The 18,411-nt window shown below is 30.0% G+C and overlaps 1 long non-coding RNA gene across 1 annotated transcript; it reads right to left on the bottom strand.

Annotated features, from left to right (window-relative positions):
• Positions 1-1,782: 1,782 nt before the first annotated feature.
• LOC135693885 (uncharacterized) lies at positions 1,783-18,405 on the bottom strand. Its single transcript, XR_010517048.2, has 3 exons — positions 18,159-18,405; positions 4,021-4,099; positions 1,783-2,596 (listed from the first exon to the last, which is right to left on the bottom strand). It is a non-coding gene; the product is annotated as an uncharacterized LOC135693885 (long non-coding RNA).
• Positions 18,406-18,411: the final 6 nt, after the last annotated feature.

Here is an 18,411-nt window from a genome sequence, read left to right as displayed (position 1 = left end):
TGCTTTTGTGCAAAAAGTGTCTTGTTGAATTGCTTCTTCGGTGGACTATTTACTTCGATATTGCTGGCTTTTGCATCCTTTTTTCAGATGATCAGCATTAGAAGAGGCAACCACGAGAAGCGGAACCAAGTTTCAAGTAAACGAATGGAAGATATATGAACACTTTGTAGAGACTGAATCTGAAATCGTAGAATTTTATGGTAGATTACAGCTATTTAATGTACGGTATTTTCTCGCGATATTCGATATGTCCACACGAGGATCTCTTCGAGAATGGAAAAGATTATGAAAGACCTATTCGATGTAAAAGAACCCTTTAATCGGATGCTAGGATATCCATCCAGACCATTATAGGCTCGTGAGATAACGGATCGTTAATTTACTGACACCACAGATTTTCCGTTGGCAATACCTTCAAGTCCCCAGTTTTTGAAAGTCTCCGGTAAGGCCCTCTTGTTCTGATTTAATGTTAAGGTTTTATATAAAATTCGTTGACACTTCTTTTCGTATCCTATCCCCTACCCCTTTATTTATCCCTGCCATAAGTTTACGATTGATAGGTTGTTAGATATCTTGATAAATCGATAGGGAAGTTGCTACGAAGAGCTTTGCAAATATTGAACCTTTCTATATTTTATATCCAAGCCAAATTATGCGAGAAGATACCTTAGTTACTTTATTGTAAAGTTTTCAAATAGGAACTGGGGCTTGTTCTTTGGATGGATGTGAGCAAGGCGCCTGTTCACGTCTGTTTTTAGGACAGGCTCTTTCGTTTCTACTTAGCTTAGTTCCTAATTGTCGCTTAATATTAAATGATTTTTATTTGTATTAATATTTTGTAAGTAGTTTTAAGTATGCTTAGGAGACTGTTTTCAATGTTGTGTAGGGGTTTTTTCATGGTGTTTTAGTCGAAGGGTCAACAAGGGGACATTTGTCTTCTTGTTGACTTTTTTGTTTAAAACACCATGTCTAAAAAACCCCTAGCCTAACATTGAAAGGGTTTCTTAGCACGGTGTTTTAAGCAAAGGGTTAACAAGGGGGACTTCTTCTCCTTCTTGCTAACCCTTTGCTTAAAACACCATGCTAAGACAAACCCCGATTGAAAACAGTCTCCGAGGCATTTAGGTAGAACTTAAATTGTACGTATGGTAAAGTTTCTTGAATGAGTAGGAGAAAATTGAACTGGATTGCTTTCTGACCCCCGTCCTCAAAACCATCCAAAGGAGGCTAGTAGCCCCCCGTCATTTAATGAAATCAAAACGAGGTCAAAATAGTGGAATTTGATTGGCTATAACACAAAAGAAAAACAATAGAAAATTGAGAGCTGTGATTGGTCAAAAAACAATTGAAAGATTGAAATACGGAATCGTGATTGGTTGAAAATACAATGAAGCGTGGCCAAAATAGAGCTTTCTGATTGGTTAATAAACAATGGTGGCCCATCGCGGCCAGGGGCTGCTCTAAAATTGCTATACTAGCAGGTGACGGCTCTTGCCCGCAGCCACCAAAATGGCCAAAATGGAGCAATCTGATTGGTTAGAAACAATGAGCTGTCAATCATTTACGGCTCTCAGCCGCTAATAAGTAAGCCCCTGTTCGCGGGCAAAATTTTCTCGGGAGAACAATAGATTACTGGGGGTCAAAATTTACTAAATGTCAGTATCTCAAACTCAGATTTCAATAGAATTTTCAACAGAGATACGGGGGGATGTCTTTTGAATTTCAATTGAAATCATTTGGAAGTTTCCAGAGTTACACAAAAGAACCATTATGAAAATACAATGTGACTTTGCTTTTTAAACAGTAGAAAATTTCAAGATTCCGGGGGCTAATTCAATAAAATTATCAATCAAATACAATAGAAATCCGGGGTGTAATACAATAGAATTTCCATTGAAATTTTAACAGAAGACAATACAAATCCGCGGGAAAATTCAAAAGAATTAAAGACAAAAACAATGAAAAACGGGGGGAAATTCAAAAGGGTTCTTGGTGAAACACAATAAAAAAACGGGGGGGAATTCAAAGGCATTTAAGATTACAAACAAGAGAAAACCGGATAAAATTCTATAGAAATTCTAGCTGAAGACAATAGAAATCCGGGGGGAAATTCAAAAGAATTTAAGATAAAATACAATGGAAAACGGGGGAAAATTCAAATGAAACTTTAACAAAATATAATGGGGAAATTTAATAAAACGAAAACCATAAACAGGGTTTGTCTACATGAAGGGTGTTATCGTTGGTGTGCTTGCCATCATAATTAAGTCAAGATAACGTAATTTGCATCGATCATTCAATTTAGCGAATGCTGGGCGAGGTTCGATAGGACATCAAAGCCACATATAGTATTTTTGTTTGTATCAATGCGGAATTATCAAGCTAACAAAACGAACGACAAGGTTCTAATGTGAAATTCAAGTAATCCTGAATTTTACAAAACAACAAAATAGATCAATCAACACTAGAGCTTGTATTATTCTCGTTATATTTAGAATGTTCGAAAGTTCGTAAAAATACTTTGCTTCACTTCAACTGCTCCGGGGCTGAAGAACCGGGGCGCATCGTCAATTTGAATCTGTCACAGTGTGCATCACTAGCAAAGAAATGGTAACATATCTTAGCAAAATGATTCACTGGAATTGTAGGGTACTAAATATGAAATCCACACAATAGCCTTTCTCTGCTTCTTCTCGATAAAGAAAGAGTCGATATTTACAAAACGGTGGAGTCATTTGAAAATATTTTCAAACTGACTGTAAAAACATTATAAAAATTTAGTCTTATAATGAATATGCAAATCCATCCATATGCGACCCCGAAGACTAATTTCGTCTAAGCACCAAAACATTTGAGACACCAATAAAAAGCCCCCTCTTTACTTTTTATAAGAACAATTTTATAAGAACACGAGCCTCAAAATTGGTCAAAAGTAAAGAACAAATTAAGAACAAGCCGAGGCTGAGCTTCTGCAAAATGCAATTTTGATCAACGTTTTTTCTCAAAATCGAACATTTTTAGCCATGTGTGGGTGCTTTTTCGGTGAATATTCAAACCTGTCGGCAAATGAAGGTTGTCTCGGTCACTTTGTTGGCAAATGAGGCCTGACTACCTCCCTAGAGCGAAAAAGCTAGCAATTGCACTGTCTACACCCTATTAATTTAAGAACAAATTGAGAACAATCAAGCCTCAGATTTTCGAAAAAGATTAAGAACAGTCAGCCTGAACTTAAATTTACTGGTTCTTATAAAAAGGAGTGTAAACTTCTTATAACAAATATAAAGTAGCTAGTTGAATCACAAACTTAAAATGCGACACGTGGATCCGGACCGGACCGAACCAATCGGGCTGTGGTAAATCACGACTACGTATGGCGAAACAACTAAAGGCTGGGAAACAAATTAAAGATTGGAAGAAAGCTGCGGTTTCAAAAATTCGTACTTACAGAAAGATAGTGGAGAATTCCTAAAATCCATTCGCAAAGGCCGATGTTTTCATGTTGAAGAAGTTTGATTTGAAAAAAACTAGACACACGGGTTGGTGTGAAAACTCTTTTGTGAAGAATTGAAAGGTACTGTTTTGGAATGAATAGAGAAGGTGCTGGAAAAACGTCTTTAAAACAATGAACCGAATCGTGCAAAATTGAAGCTTTCGGTAAAACCCTAGCCTAGGCCATAGAGCTCCCAAACCGAAACTTAATAGCACACCAAAATCAGTTCCTCGCTCCTCTACCCAATTCTAGAATAGTCAAACAAGAGGCATATGCGAATCCATTTTACAGATGTACCCTTGCCAAGACGGACAAACATAATTTTTTGAAAATTTTCTTTCTATGGTAACACAATGTTTAATTCTCAAAACATTGTAAATTTTACTCAAGGGCAGTAAAATTCATAGTGGAATGCGAAATGGTGGGACAGCAAATAAATGCAGAAGTACAAAAGCAAGCACTTCGTGTATATCTATCTACGACCAATGACAATCGAGTAAAAATAGCAAAGAATAACAATTTGTCTGCACCTTGTATTTGACTGATCTCCAGAACAAACGAAGAACTGATATATATTCTTCAATATTTCATCGAGTATGGGAAGTTTTCCTACAAATCCGGGAAAAAATGAAATTAATCTTAAGATAGAAAACTTCATTCTGCATAATCATTTAAAGAAATTGGTTTATATATTGATGATAAACATAAGAAACAAAGTGAGAGAGTTTGTGCAACAAAATAAAAACAAAAAAGTGTCTAGATTATACAGGAGATAGGAATAAGGGGGGTTTGTGTGATATAAAAAAGGAAAATGAAGTGGGGGCTACAGTTGATAATTTTCAAAGTATAAAAAAAGAAGCTACTTAATCTGAAATTAAAAAAGGGGGCCACTGAAAATTAAAGAGGAGACAAAAAAATTTTCAATCACACATTAAAAATGACACAAACCCGGGGAGAGTCTCTAATAAAAAAAACAACAGGTTGCTTTTGTGATTTAAAATTAAATTAAAAAAAGGGTCACTAAAAACAAATAGGAAACAAAAAAGTGTTACTCAGACATGAAAACAGAGAAAATAAAAGTATCAATGAAAAACAGAAAAGAACTGGTTACCCTTCTGATGTTGAAAATAATGAAAATAGGAACTACTAAATAAAAAGGGGGACGAGAACAGGGTGTTAATCAGATATGTCAATAATAGAAAATCATGGAGTGTGTAAAAAAAAGATCAAAAATAATACGCTGCTTTTGTAATCTAAAAACTGAAATAAAACAAGAGGCCACAGAAAAAAGAAGAGAAATAGGTGTTAAGCAGATATTAAAAATAATAGAAAATTACCAAGTCTGTAGAGAAAATATAAATAAGAATAGGTTCTTTTTGCAATGCAATCATTAAATGAAAATTGGGGGAAACAGAAAAATAAACCGTGGAGAAAAAGGGTGTCAAGCAGATCTAACAAATATTAAAAAAATAGCGAGTCTTTAATTATAAAAAAAAAGAATAGGTTGCTTTTGCGATGCAAACATTAAATGAAAATTAGGGGCAACAGAATAATAAATAGTAGACAAAAAAGGGTGTCAAGCAGACCTAAAAAATAATAAAAAATTATCGAATCTGTAATTAAAAAAAAAGAATAGGTTGATTTTGCGTAGCATTCATTAAATTAAAATTAGGGGCAACAGAATAATAAATAGTAGACAAAAAAGGGTGTCAAGCAGACCTAAAAAATAATAAAAAATTATCGAATCTGTAATTAAAAAAAAAGAATAGGTTGCTTTTGCGTAGCATTCATTAGATGAAAATTAGGGGCAACAGAATAATAAACAGTAGACAAAAAAGGGTGTCAAGCAGACCTAAAAAATAATAAAAAATTAGCGAGTCTGTAATTAAAAAAAAGAAAAGAATAGATTGCTTTTGCGTAGCATTCATTAAATGAAAATTAGGGGCAACAGAATAATAAATAGTAGACAAAAAAGAGTGTCAAGCAGACCTAAAAAACAATATAAAATTAGCGAGTCTGTAATTAAAAAATTAGAAAAGAATAGGTTGCTTTTGCGTAGCATTCATTAAATGAAATTAGGGGCAACAGAATAATAAATAGAAGACAAAAAAGGGTGTCAAGCAAACCTAAAAAATTATAACAAATTAGCGAGTCTGTAATTAAAAAAAAGAAAAGAATAGGTTGCTTTTGCGTAGCATTCATTAAATGAAAATTAGGGGCAACAGAATAATAAATAGAAGACAAAAAAGGGTGTCAAGCAAACCTAAAAAATTATAACAAATTAGCGAGTCTGTAATTAAAAAAAAGAAAAGAATAGGTTGCTTTTGCGTAGCATTCATTAAATGAAAATTAGGGGCAACAGAATAATAACAAATTGACAAAAAAGGGTGTCAAGCAGACCTAAAAAATAATAAAAATTTAGCGAGTCTGTAATTAAAAAAAGAAAAGAAAAGGTTGCTTTGGCGTAGCATTCATTAAATGAAAATTAGGGGCAACAAAATAATAAATAGAAGACAAAAAAGGGTGTCAAGCAGACCTAAAAAATTATAAAAAATTAGCGAGTCTGTAATTAAAAAAAAGAAAAGAATAGGTTGCTTTTGCGTAGCATTCATTAAATGAAAATTAGGGGCAACAGAATAATAAATAGTAGACAAAAAAGGGTATCAAGCAGACCTAAAAAAAATAAAAATTTAGCGAGTCTGTAATTAAAAAAAAGAAAAGAAAAGGTTGCTTTCGCGTAGCATTCATTAAATGAAAATTAGGGGCAACAGAAAAATAAATAGAAGACAAAAGAGGGTGTCAAGCAGACCTAAAAAATAATAAAAAATTAGCGAGTCTGTAATTAAAAAAAAGAAAAGAAAAGGTTGCTTTTGCGTAGCATTCATTAAATTAAAATTAGGGGCAACAGAATAATAAATAGAAGACAAAAAAGGGTGTCAAGCAGACCTAAAAAATAATAAAAAGTAGCGAGTTTGTAGTTAAAAAAAGAAAAGAATAGGTTGCTTTTGCGTAGCATTCATTAAATGAAAATTAGGGGCAAAAGAATAATAAATAGTAGATAAAAAAGGGTGTCAAGCAGACCTAAAAAATAATAAAAAGTAGCGAGTCTGTAATAAAAAAAAGAAAAGAATAGGTTGCTTTTGCATAGCAATCATTAAATGAAAATTAGGGGCAACAGAATAATAAATAGTAGACAAAAAGAGTGTCAAGCAGACCTAAAAAATAATAAAAAATTAGCGAGTCTGTGATTAAAAAAAGAAAAGAATAGGTTGCTTTTGCGGTGCAATCATTAAATGAAAATTAGGGGCAACAGAATAAAAAATAGTAGATAAAAAAGAGCATCAAGCAGACCTAAAAATTAATAAAAAATTAGCGAGTCTGTAATAAAAAATAATAAAAGAATAGGTTGCATTTGCGTAGCAATCATTAAATGAAAATTAGGGGCAACAGAATAAAAAATAGTAGATAAAAAAGGGTGTCAAGCAGACCTAAAAATTAATAAAAAATTAGCGAGTCTGTAATTAAAAAATAATAAAAGAATAGGTTGCATTTGCGTAGCATTCATTAAATCAAAATTAGGGGCAACAGAATAATAAATAGTAGACAAAAAAGGGTGTCAAGCAGACCTAAAAATTAATAAAAAATTAGCGAGTCTGTAATTAAAAAATAATAAAAGAATAGGTTGCATTTGCGTAGCATTCATTAAATCAAAATTAGGGGCAACAGAATAATAAATAGTAGACAAAAAAGGGTGTCAAGCAGACCTAAAAATTAATAAAAAATTAGCGAGTCTGTAATTAAAAAATAATAAAAGAATAGGTTGCATTTGCGTAGCATTCATTAAATCAAAATTAGGGGCAACAGAATAATAAATAGTAGACAAAAAAGGGTGTCAAGCAGACCTAAAAATTAATAAAAAATTAGCGAGTCTGTAATTAAAAAATAATAAAAGAATAGGTTGCATTTGCGTAGCATTCATTAAATCAAAATTAGGGGCAACAGAATAATAAATAGTAGACAAAAAAGGGTGTCAAGCAGACCTAAAAATTAATAAAAAATTAGCGAGTCTGTAATTAAAAAATAATAAAAGAATAGGTTGCATTTGCGTAGCATTCATTAAATCAAAATTAGGGGCAACAGAATGATAAATAGTAGACAAAAAAGGGTGTCAAGCAGACCTAAAAATTAATAAAAAATTAGCGAGTCTGTAATTAAAAAATAATAAAAGAATAGGTTGCATTTGCGTAGCATTCATTAAATCAAAATTAGGGGCAACAGAATAATAAATAGTAGACAAAAAAGGGTGTCAAGCAGACCTAAAAATTAATAAAAAATTAGCGAGTCTGTAATTAAAAAAAAGAAAAGAAAAGGTTGCTTTTGCGTAGCATTCATTAAATCAAAATTAGGGGCAACAGAATAATAAATAGTAGACAAAAAAGGGTGTCAAGCAGACCTAAAAATTAATAAAAAATTAGCGAGTCTGTAATTAAAAAATAATAAAAGAATAGGTTGCATTTGCGTAGCATTCATTAAATCAAAATTAGGGGCAACAGAATAATAAATAGTAGACAAAAAAGGGTGTCAAGCAGACCTAAAAATTAATAAAAAATAAGCGAGACTGTAATTAAAAAATAATAAAAGAATAGGTTGCATTTGCGTAGCATTCATTAAATCAAAATTAGGGGCAACAGAATAATAAATAGTAGACAAAAAAGGGTGTCAAGCAGACCTAAAAATTAATAAAAAATTAGCGAGTCTGTAATTAAAAAATAATAAAAGAATAGGTTGCATTTGCGTAGCATTCATTAAATCAAAATTAGGGGCAACAGAATAATAAATAGTAGACAAAAAAGGGTGTCAAGCAGACCTAAAAATTAATAAAAAATTAGCGAGTCTGTAATTAAAAATAATAAAAGAATAGGTTGCATTTGCGTAGCATTCATTAAATCAAAATTAGGGGCAACAGAATAATAAATAGTAGACAAAAAAGGGTGTCAAGCAGACCTAAAAATTAATAAAAAATAAGCGAGACTGTAATTAAAAAATAATAAAAGAATAGGTTGCATTTGCGTAGCATTCATTAAATCAAAATTAGGGGCAACAGAATAATAAATAGTAGACAAAAAAGGGTGTCAAGCAGACCTAAAAATTAATAAAAAATTAGCGAGTCTGTAATTAAAAAATAATAAAAGAATAGGTTGCATTTGCGTAGCATTCATTAAATCAAAATTAGGGGCAACAGAATAATAAATAGTAGACAAAAAAGGGTGTCAAGCAGACCTAAAAATTAATAAAAAATTAGCGAGTCTGTAATTAAAAAATAATAAAAGAATAGGTTGCATTTGCGTAGCATTCATTAAATCAAAATTAGGGGCAACAGAATAATAAATAGTAGACAAAAAAGGGTGTCAAGCAGACCTAAAAATTAATAAAAAATTAGCGAGTCTGTAATTAAAAAATAATAAAAGAATAGGTTGCATTTGCGTAGCATTCATTAAATCAAAATTAGGGGCAACAGAATAATAAATAGTAGACAAAAAAGGGTGTCAAGCAGACCTAAAAATTAATAAAAAATAAGCGAGTCTGTAATTAAAAAATAATAAAAGAATAGGTTGCATTTGCGTAGCATTCATTAAATCAAAATTAGGGGCAACAGAATAATAAATAGTAGACAAAAAAGGGTGTCAAGCAGACCTAAAAATTAATAAAAAATTAGCAAGTCTGTAATTAAAAAATAATAAAAGAATAGGTTGCATTTGCGTAGCATTCATTAAATCAAAATTAGGGGCAACAGAATAAAAAATAGTAGATAAAAAAGGGTGTCAAGCAGACCTAAAAATTAATAAAAAATTAGCGAGTCTGTAATTAAAAAATAATAAAAGAATAGGTTGCATTTGCGTAGCATTCATTAAATCAAAATTAGGGGCAACAGAATAATAAATAGTAGACAAAAAAGGGTGTCAAGCAGACCTAAAAATTAATAAAAAATTAGCGAGTCTGTAATTAAAAAATAATAAAAGAATAGGTTGCATTTGCGTAGCATTCATTAAATCAAAATTAGGGGCAACAGAATAATAAATAGTAGACAAAAAAGGGTGTCAAGCAGACCTAAAAATTAATAAAAAATTAGCGAGTCTGTAATTAAAAAATAATAAAAGAATAGGTTGCATTTGCGTAGCATTCATTAAATCAAAATTAGGGGCAACAGAATAATAAATAGTAGACAAAAAAGGGTGTCAAGCAGACCTAAAAATTAATAAAAAATTAGCGAGTCTGTAATTAAAAAATAATAAAAGAATAGGTTGCATTTGCGTAGCATTCATTAAATCAAAATTAGGGGCAACAGAATAATAAATAGTAGACAAAAAAGGGTGTCAAGCAGACCTAAAAATTAATAAAAAATAAGCGAGACTGTAATTAAAAAATAATAAAAGAATAGGTTGCATTTGCGTAGCATTCATTAAATCAGAATTAGGGGCAACAGAATAATAAATAGTAGACAAAAAAGGGTGTCAAGCAGACCTAAAAATTAATAAAAAATTAGCGAGTCTGTAATTAAAAAAAAGAAAAGAAAAGGTTGCTTTTGCGTAGCATTCATTAAATCAAAATTAGGGGCAACAGAATAATAAATAGTAGACAAAAAAGGGTGTCAAGCAGACCTAAAAATTAATAAAAAATTAGCGAGTCTGTAATTAAAAAATAATAAAAGAATAGGTTGCATTTGCGTAGCATTCATTAAATCAAAATTAGGGGCAACAGAATAATAAATAGTAGACAAAAAAGGGTGTCAAGCAGACCTAAAAATTAATAAAAAATTAGCGAGTCTGTAATTAAAAAATAATAAAAGAATAGGTTGCATTTGCGTAGCATTCATTAAATCAAAATTAGGGGCAACAGAATGATAAATAGTAGACAAAAAAGGGTGTCAAGCAGACCTAAAAATTAATAAAAAATTAGCGAGTCTGTAATTAAAAAATAATAAAAGAATAGGTTGCATTTGCGTAGCATTCATTAAATCAAAATTAGGGGCAACAGAATAATAAATAGTAGACAAAAAAGGGTGTCAAGCAGACCTAAAAATTAATAAAAAATTAGCGAGTCTGTAATTAAAAAAAAGAAAAGAAAAGGTTGCTTTTGCGTAGCATTCATTAAATCAAAATTAGGGGCAACAGAATAATAAATAGTAGACAAAAAAGGGTGTCAAGCAGACCTAAAAATTAATAAAAAATTAGCGAGTCTGTAATTAAAAAATAATAAAAGAATAGGTTGCATTTGCGTAGCATTCATTAAATCAAAATTAGGGGCAACAGAATAATAAATAGTAGACAAAAAAGGGTGTCAAGCAGACCTAAAAATTAATAAAAAATTAGCGAGTCTGTAATTAAAAGAAACAAGAAAGAAAAGGTTGCTTCTGCGATGCAATCATTGAATGAAAATTAGGGGAACAGAATAAAAAATAGTAGATAAAAAAGGGTGTCAAGCAGACCTAAAAATTAATAAAAAATTAGCGAGTCTGTAATTAAAAAATAATAAAAGAATAGGTTGCATTTGCGTAGCATTCATTAAATCAAAATTAGGGGCAACAGAATAATAAATAGTAGACAAAAAAGGGTGTCAAGCAGACCTAAAAATTAATAAAAAATTAGCGAGTCTGTAATTAAAAAATAATAAAAGAATAGGTTGCATTTGCGTAGCATTCATTAAATCAAAATTAGGGGCAACAGAATAATAAATAGTAGACAAAAAAGGGTGTCAAGCAGACCTAAAAATTAATAAAAAATTAGCGAGTCTGTAATAAAAAATAATAAAAGAATAGGTTGCATTTGCGTAGCATTCATTAAATCAAAATTAGGGGCAACAGAATAATAAATAGTAGACAAAAAAGGGTGTCAAGCAGACCTAAAAATTAATAAAAAATTAGCGAGTCTGTAATTAAAAAATAATAAAAGAATAGGTTGCATTTGCGTAGCATTCATTAAATCAAAATTAGGGGCAACAGAATAATAAATAGTAGATAAAAAAGGGTGTCAAGCAGACCTAAAAATTAATAAAAAATTAGCGAGTCTGTAATTAAAAAATAATAAAAGAATAGGTTGCATTTGCGTAGCATTCATTAAATCAAAATTAGGGGCAACAGAATAATAAATAGTAGACAAAAAAGGGTGTCAAGCAGACCTAAAAATTAATAAAAAATTAGCGAGTCTGTAATTAAAAAATAATAAAAGAATAGGTTGCATTTGCGTAGCATTCATTAAATCAAAATTAGGGGCAACAGAATAATAAATAGTAGACAAAAAAGGGTGTCAAGCAGACCTAAAAATTAATAAAAAATTAGCGAGTCTGTAATAAAAAATAATAAAAGAATAGGTTGCATTTGCGTAGCATTCATTAAATCAAAATTAGGGGCAACAGAATAATAAATAGTAGACAAAAAAGGGTGTCAAGCAGACCTAAAAAATAATAAAAAATTAGCGAGACTGTAATTAAAAAAATAATAAAAGAATAGGTTGCATTTGCGTAGCATTCATTAAATGAAAATTAGGGGCAACAGAATAATAAATAGTAGACAAAAAAGGGTGTCAAGCAGACCTAAAAATTAATAAAAAATTAGCGAGTCTGTAATTAAAAAAAAGAAAAGAATAGGTTGCTTTTGCGTAGAATTCATTAAATGAAAATTAGGGGCAACAGAATAATAAATAGTAGACAAAAAAGGGTATCAAGCAGACCTAAAAATTAATAAAAAATTAGCGAGTCTGTAATTAAAAAAATAATAAAAGAATAGGTTGCATTTGCGTAGAATTCATTAAATGAAAATTAGGGGCAACAGAATAAAAAATAGTAGATAAAAAAGGGTGTCAAGCAGACCTAAAAATTAATAAAAAATTAGCGAGTCTGTAATTAAAAAAATAATAAAAGAATAGGTTGCATTTGCGTAGCATTCATTAAATGAAAATTAGGGGCAATAGAATAATAAATAGTAGACAAAAAAGGGTGTCAAGCAGACCTAAAAAATAATAAAAAATTAGCGAGACTGTAATTAAAAGAAAGAAGAAAGAAAAGGTTGCTTCTGCGATGCAATCATTAAATGAAAATTAGGGGCAACAGAATAATAAATAGTAGACAAAAAAGGGTGTCAAGCAGACCTAAAAATTAATAAAAAATTAGCGAGTCTGTAATTAAAAAAAAGAAAAGAATAGGTTGCTTTTGCGTAGAATTCATTAAATGAAAATTAGGGGCAACAGAATAATAAATAGTAGACAAAAAAGGGTATCAAGCAGACCTAAAAATTAATAAAAAATTAGCGAGTCTGTAATTAAAAAAATAATAAAAGAATAGGTTGCATTTGCGTAGAATTCATTAAATGAAAATTAGGGGCAACAGAATAATAAATAGTAGATAAAAAAGGGTGTCAAGCAGACCTAAAAATTAATAAAAAATTAGCGAGTCTGTAATTAAAAAATAATAAAAGAATAGGTTGCATTTGCGTAGCATTCATTAAATCAAAATTAGGGGCAACAGAATAATAAATAGTAGATAAAAAAGGGTGTCAAGCAGACCTAAAAATTAATAAAAAATTAGCGAGCCTGTAATAAAAAAATAAAAAAAGAATAGGTTGCAATTGTGTAGCAATCATTAAATGAAATTAGGGGCAACAGAATAATAAATAGTAGATAAAAAAGGGTGTCAAAAAGACCTAAAAAATAATAAAAATTTAGCGAGTATGTAATAAAAAAATAAAAAAAGAATAGGTTGCATTTGTGTAGCAATCACTAAATTAAAATTAGGGGCAACAGAATAAAAAATAGTAGATAAAAAAGAGTATCAAGCAGACCTTAAAATTAATAAAAAATTAGCGAGTCTGTAATAAAAAATAAAAAAAGAATAGGTTGCATTTGTGTAGCAATCATTAAATTAAAATTAGGGGCAACAGAATAAAAAATAGTAGATAAAAAAGAGTATCAAGCAGACCTAAAAATTAATAAAAAATTAGCGAGTCTGTAATAAAAAAATTAAAAAGAATAGGTTGCAATTGTGTAGCAATCATTAAATTAAAATTAGGGGCAACAGAATAAAAAATAGTAGATAAAAAAGAGTATCAAGCAGACCTAAAAATTAATAAAAAATTAGCGAATCTGTAATAAAAAATAAAAAAAGAATAGGTTGCATTTGTGTAGCAATCATTAAATTAAAATTAGGGGCAACAGAATAAAAACTAGTAGATAAAAAAGAGTATCAAGCAGACCTAAAAATTAATAAAAAATTAGCGAGTCTGTAATAAAAAAAAAAAAAAGAATAGGTTGCAATTGTGTAGCAATCATTAAATTAAAATTAGGGGCAACAGAATAAAAAATAGTAGATAAAAAAGAGTATCAAGCAGACCTAAAAATTAATAAAAAATTAGCGAGTCTGTAATAAAAAAATAAAAAAAGAATAGGTTGCAATTGTGTAGCAATCATTAAATTAAAATTAGGGGCAACAGAATAAAAAATAGTAGATAAAAAAGAGTATCAAGCAGACCTAAAAATTAATAAAAAATTAGCGAGTCTGTAATAAAAAATAAAAAAAGAATAGGTTGCATTTGTGTAGCAATCATTAAATTAAAATTAGGGGCAACAGAATAAAAAATAGTAGATAAAAAAGAGTATCAAGCAGACCTAAAAATTAATAAAAAATTAGCGAGTCTGTAATAAAAAAATAAAAAAAGAATAGGTTGCAATTGTGTAGCAATCATTAAATTAAAATTAGGGGCAACAGAATAAAAAATAGTAGATAAAAAAGAGTATCAAGCAGACCTAAAAATTAATAAAAAATTAGCGAGTCTGTAATAAAAAAATAAAAAAAGAATAGGTTGCAATTGTGTAGCAATCATTAAATTAAAATTAGGGGCAACAGAATAAAAAATAGTAGATAAAAAAGAGTATCAAGCAGACCTAAAAATTAATAAAAAATTAGCGAGTCTGTAATAAAAAAATAAAAAAAGAATAGGTTGCAATTGTGTAGCAATCATTAAATTAAAATTAGGGGCAACAGAATAAAAAATAGTAGATAAAAAAGAGTATCAAGCAGACCTAAAAATTAATAAAAAATTAGCGAGTCGGTAATTAAAAGAAAGAAGAAAGAAAAGGTTGCTTCTGCGATGCAATCATTAAATGAAAATTAGGGGCAACAGAATAAAAAATAGTAGATAAAAAAGAGTATCAAGCAGACCTAAAAATTAATAAAAAATTAGCGAGTCTGTAATAAAAAATAAAAAAAGAATAGGTTGCATTTGTGTAGCAATCATTAAATGAAAATTAGGGGCAACAGAATAATAAATAGTAGATAAAAAAGGGTGTCAAAAAGACCTAAAAAATAATAAAAATTTAGCGAGTATGTAATAAAAAAATAAAAAAAGAATAGGTTGCATTTGTGTAGCAATCACTAAATTAAAATTAGGGGCAACAGAATAAAAAATAGTAGATAAAAAAGAGTATCAAGCAGACCTAAAAATTAATAAAAAATTAGCGAGTCTGTAATAAAAAATAAAAAAAGAATAGGTTGCATTTGTGTAGCAATCATTAAATTAAAATTAGGGGCAACAGAATAAAAAATAGTAGATAAAAAAGAGTATCAAGCAGACCTAAAAATTAATAAAAAATTAGCGAGTCGGTAATTAAAAGAAAGAAGAAAGAAAAGGTTGCTTCTGCGATGCAATCATTAAATGAAAATTAGGGGCAACAGAATAAAAAATAGTAGATAAAAAAGAGTATCAAGCAGACCTAAAAATTAATAAAAAATTAGCGAGTCTGTAATAAAAAATAAAAAAAGAATAGGTTGCATTTGTGTAGCAATCATTAAATGAAAATTAGGGGCAACAGAATAATAAATAGTAGATAAAAAAGGGTGTCAAAAAGACCTAAAAAATAATAAAAATTTAGCGAGTATGTAATAAAAAAATAAAAAAAGAATAGGTTGCATTTGTGTAGCAATCACTAAATTAAAATTAGGGGCAACAGAATAAAAAATAGTAGATAAAAAAGAGTATCAAGCAGACCTAAAAATTAATAAAAAATTAGCGAGTCTGTAATAAAAAATAAAAAAAGAATAGGTTGCATTTGTGTAGCAATCATTAAATTAAAATTAGGGGCAACAGAATAAAAAATAGTAGATAAAAAAGAGTATCAAGCAGACCTAAAAATTAATAAAAAATTAGCGAGTCGGTAATTAAAAGAAAGAAGAAAGAAAAGGTTGCTTCTGCGATGCAATCATTAAATGAAAATTAGGGGCAACAGAATAAAAAATAGTAGATAAAAAAGAGTATCAAGCAGACCTAAAAATTAATAAAAAATTAGCGAGTCTGTAATTAAAAAAAAAAGGAAAGAATAGGTTGCTTTTGCGATGCAATCATTAAATGAAAATTAGGGGCAAGAGAATAATAAATATTAGACAAAAAAGGGTGTCAAGAAGACCTAAAAAATAATAACAAATTAGCGAGTCTGTAATTAAAAGAAATAAGAAAGAAAAGGTTCTTTTTGCAATGCAATCATTAAATGAAAATTAGGGGCAACAGAATAATAAATAGGAGACAAAAAAGGGTGTCAATTATACCTAAGAAATAATGAAAAATTAGCAATTCTGTAGTTAAAAAAAAAGGAATAAGTTGCTTTTGTGATCTAATCATTAAACAAAAAGTAATGGCAACAGAACAATAAATAAAAGAAAATAAAATAAAATAAAAGAAAATAAAAAAATTTGGTTGCTTTTGTGATCTAAAAAAGTACTGAAAAGTAGGGTCTTTTGAATAATAAAATCAAGACAAAAAAAGGACATTTGTCAGACCTTAAAAGGAATAAAATGGAAGGATATCGATGCTGAATAAAAAGGTCTACTGAATAATATCAAGGAGAGAAAAATAATTTGTTAATGTGATATAGCAAAGAAAGGGAGGGCCTCCGTAAAAAACAAAATGGCTATTATGTAATGTTTAAAAGGCACAAATGGAGGGGCCAGTCTAATAAACAAAACATACAAAAAGAGGGCACTACTAATACTAAAAGTAATACTAAAAGGAAATAAAAAGTGGGTATTTCTTTTTAAAAAAGATCAAAAGCAAGGCTACTTCTGAGGCATGCAACTTATTCTGAAAGAGCTAATTCCTCCGTTATAAAATAGTAATAAAAAGCAGGGTTTTCTATTACACAAAAAAAATCTACGATAAGATAAGAAGGCGTTGTATGGCATACTGATAAGAAAAAATATATGTTTAAAAGTAGGTTTGAAGACTGGACAGTTTTTTACCAAGTTTGCTCGTAAAAGACTGGACAGTTTGCTCGAAATCAAGTAAAATTTATTATTATTTATACATCTAGATCACATTAGGAATAGCTTCAAATATGTTGGGAAGGAAATGTGCAAAAAAATAGATTATGCTTTCACTGCAATGCTCACAAATAAGAAAGGTTAAAAATGGGTTTAAGATCCTAAAACAAACTTCACACTAGCATTGTCTTCATTTTTTGACCTACATTGGAACCTATTAGAAATTTTTTCTGGTGTCTTTTTTTGCAAAACAGCATGGAATAATAATGTGATATAAATAGATTTGAAAAAAGCAAACATTTCACAACAGAGTACTTAAATCTTTTTTGTCTGACACTCCCCAGAGTATAAAATGTTAGAATAAGGGCCAGAAAGAACACAATGGAAATAAATACCCAATTGTGGATCGAAACAGGTCAATCAGAAAAATGCAAGCACATGACCATCAAAGTTGTCCTTTCAGTGCTGCGTGCCCATTAAAAAATTACCACTGGGGTCCAAGAGAGAAAACAAACTCGTTCTCTCTGCACAATGTGTCCTATGTAGTCAGAATCACACTGGCATGTAAATTAAAATTACTTTAACTGGATTTCAAAATTAAGCAATTTTTTACGAAAAATGCTTGCTAGAAATCAGTTACAATTTATTATCAGCAATGGTTAGATGAAAGTCTCAAAATTTTGGGAAAAATTAAAAACAAGATAACCCGACTATAGCTTTTCACGTTTTCAGAATGTCCTACAACTTTACCCTGACAATCTTGCGCCTAGATCTCATATGACCTCAAAACTACAGTATGAGGTCACAAAAGGATTGCTTTGTTAGTGCTTTCTAGCATTCACCGTTCTGGGTTGATATCATCGATTCTGCATCTCGCTATCTACAGAGCTTTCTCAATGGCCTTGAGATTTGAAATCTTTATCTTCACATTAGTTTACATTGAGAACTTCATGTTGTTTGGACCGTTCGATCACGAGTTACTTTGCTTTGAATATTTAGATATTTCTTTAGATTTGACCGGAATTCGCTGCTGCTGTAGTGAAAAAATTTCATTACAGCAGCAAAGTCCATTGAAATATATAGGAAAAGCAAAATTTTGAAAATGAAACTAAATTTTCGCTGCCTGACGGCCCAAACAACATGAAATTCGTCACAAATTAATTTGAACATGAAGATTCCGATTCTGTGATCAATTTTTGGCAACTTCAAAGATAAAAAATTGCCCGGAACATAAAATAGTTCATAAAAAGACACTTATCATCTATATTTCCAGTGACACTCAAAATATTATAATTAAAAAAATTGAGATGTGTGAATTATAATTTGCAAAAAATCGTAACATAACAGAAGAAACAAGCCATGCACATACCACATTTGTACCCATCATTTCCAGCGTTGGGGTTATGATTATTCCCGCCATATTGTTTTGATCTCAGTACCATCAAATCGAGGCCAAAATGTTTGCCTTGATCACTGGGGGTAATTTGCCCCCTGACCCCTCACAGCGGCCCTGCTCCTCAAAATAGCCCTTATCTGAAAGCCCCTTTATTGATAAGCAGCCAGGGGGCCAATTCGAGGATTGACTGTATTCAAAATGCCTTTGATACCACAAAATTGGCTCA

The sequence above is a fragment of the Rhopilema esculentum genome, chromosome 11 (genome assembly GCF_057945365.1).
Source record: "Rhopilema esculentum isolate cy_ngs chromosome 11, ASM5794536v1, whole genome shotgun sequence".
Lineage (NCBI taxonomy): Eukaryota > Metazoa > Cnidaria > Scyphozoa > Rhizostomeae > Rhizostomatidae > Rhopilema > Rhopilema esculentum.
The sequence above is the reverse complement of the archived record's forward strand: the minus strand, read 5'-3'. Positions and strand labels throughout refer to the sequence as shown.